Below are 2,500 nucleotides of genomic sequence, written 5' to 3' on the forward strand. Positions count from 1 at the left end.
ACAGATTAACCACCAAACTACTCTTAAAAATCCGTGTGACTTAAACTAGAATCTTTTGAAAAATGGAGGTGCTGTGGCCACTCTTTTCAAAGGCCACAGAGATGACAAGCTTTGTTCCTAAGAGTGTTTTTGCTGTTGATAACGTAGAAATCCTGTTAACCTGTCACTAGAACCACCAAGCTGCCCTTAAAAACCCGTGTGACTGAAACTAGAATCTTTTGAATATAGAGTTGATGTGGCCTCTATTTTCAAAGGCCACATAAATGACAACTTTGGTTCCTTAGAGTGTTTTTGCTGTTGATAAGGTAGAAATCATGTAAATCTGTCACTACAACCATCAAACTGTCTTTAAAAACCCGTGTGAGTGAAATTACAATCTTTCAATAATTGAGGCGATGTGGCCACTCTTTTCAAAGGCCACAGAGATGACATGCTGCGTTCCTAAGAGTGGTTTTGCTGGTTAGAAAGTAGAAATCTTGTTAATCTGTCACTAGAACCATCAAACTGCCCTTAAAAACCCGTGTGGCTGAAACTAGAGTCTTTAAAAAATAGAGGTTATTTGGCCACTCTTTTCAAAGGCCACAGAAATTACTAGTTTGGTTATTAAGAGTGTTTTTGCTATTGAGAAGCTATAAATCATGTAAATCTATCACTAGAAACATCTAACTATCCTTAAAAACACGTGTGACTGAAGTTAGAGTCTTTTGAATATAGAGGTGATGTGGTCACTATTTTCAAACTCCACAGAAATGACATGCTGTGTTCCTAAGAGTGTTTTGCATTGGTAAAGTAGAAAGTTTATTACTCTGTCGCTAAAACCATGGAATGACCATTAAAAACCCATGTAGCAGAAACTATGGTCTTCAGAAAATGGAGGTGATGTGGCCATTATTTTCAATGGCCACAGAGATGACATGCTGTGTTCCTAAGAGTGTTTTGGTGATGATAACGTAGAAATCGTGTTAACCTGTCACTAAAACCACCATGCTTGCCTTAAAATCCCGTGTGGCTGACTCTACAGTATTTTGAGAAATGGAGGTGATGTGGCCATTATTTTCAAAGGCCACAGAGATGACATGGTGTGTTCCTAAGAGTGTTTTTGGTGATGATAACGTAGAAATCATGTTAATCTGTCACTAAAAGCACCAACCTTCCCTTAAAATCCCGTGTGACTGAAACTACAGTCTTTTGAAAAATAAAGGTGATGTGGCCACTATTTTGAAAGGCCACATAAATGAGGCGATTCGTTAAGAGTGTTTTTTACTGTTGGTAAGGTAGAAATCATGTCAGTCTTTCATTAGAACCACCAAACTACCTTTTATAGACCCGTGTGACTAAAACTAATGTCTTTCAAAAATCGAGGTGATGTAGCCACTATTTTCAAAGGCTACAGAGATGACATGCTGTGTTCCTAAGAGTGTTTTTCCTGGTAATAAGGTAGAAATCTTGTTAATCTATCATTTCAACATTAAAACTATCTTTAAAAACCCGTGTGACTGAAACTAGAGTCTTTTAGAAAATGGAGGTGATATGGCCATTATTTTCAAAGGCCACAGAGATGACATGCTGTGTTCTTAAGAGTGTCTTTGCTGTTGTTAACGTACATTTCGTCTTAATCTGTCACTTGAACCATCAGAGTATCTTTAAAACCCGAGTGACTTAAACTATGGTCTTTCAAATATTGAGGTGATGTGGCCACTATTTTCAAAGGCCACAGAGATGACAAGCTGTGTTTCTAAGAGTGTTTTTGCTGTTGATAAAGTAGAAACCTTGTTAATCTGTCACTAGAACCATCAAACTACACTTAAAAACACGTGTGACTTAAGTTAGAGTCTTTAGAATATGGAGGTGGTGTGGTCACTATTTTCAAAGGCCACAGAAATGAAAAAATTGGTTGTTAAGAGTGTTATTGCTGTTGGTAAGCTAGAAATCACGTAAATCTTCACTAGAACCACCAAACTACCTTTAAAAACCCGTATGACTAAAATTAATGTCTTTCAAAAATCGCGGTGATGTGGCCACTATTTTCAAAGGCCACAGAGATGACATGCTGTGTTCCTAAGAGTGTTTTTGCTGTTGATAACGTAGAAATCATGTTAATCTGTCACTGGAACCATCAAACTACCCTTGAAAACCTGTGTGGCTGCAAGTGATGTGTCCAGTTTTTTGAAAGGCCACACAGCTGACTATCTTTTCTCACCCTCCCTGTTTCAGCGTCACGTCTCTTAACCTTTTCAGTACAATGACGTGTTTCCATAATCATTCTGCTTAGTATTTGGTGATTTTGTACAGCTTCACAAACTCATGTGGGGGTTAAAATAGTGAAGACTTTGCCCACTCATCTTCTGACCTCCATAAACCCTTCCTAATGTCAATGAAATGGTCTAATCGTACACAAATTTCAAGGTCCCAGTACTGAAGGGGTTAAGCATCCAGGTGTTCATTTGGTCACAGGTCAACTCCACTTTTTTTTTTTTTATTTACACCTTATGGACTTTTC

At 38.0% G+C, this 2,500-nt stretch overlaps 1 protein-coding gene across 1 annotated transcript in view; it reads left to right on the forward strand.

Moving 5' to 3' along the window:
* Positions 1–2,500, forward strand: part of LOC123519980 (vegetative cell wall protein gp1-like) — an 8,282-nt gene that overhangs the window by 853 nt on the left and 4,929 nt on the right. The gene's annotated exons all lie outside the window — the stretch shown is intronic.

This window comes from Portunus trituberculatus, chromosome 1, assembly GCF_017591435.1.
Source record: "Portunus trituberculatus isolate SZX2019 chromosome 1, ASM1759143v1, whole genome shotgun sequence".
Classification (NCBI taxonomy): domain Eukaryota; kingdom Metazoa; phylum Arthropoda; class Malacostraca; order Decapoda; family Portunidae; genus Portunus; species Portunus trituberculatus.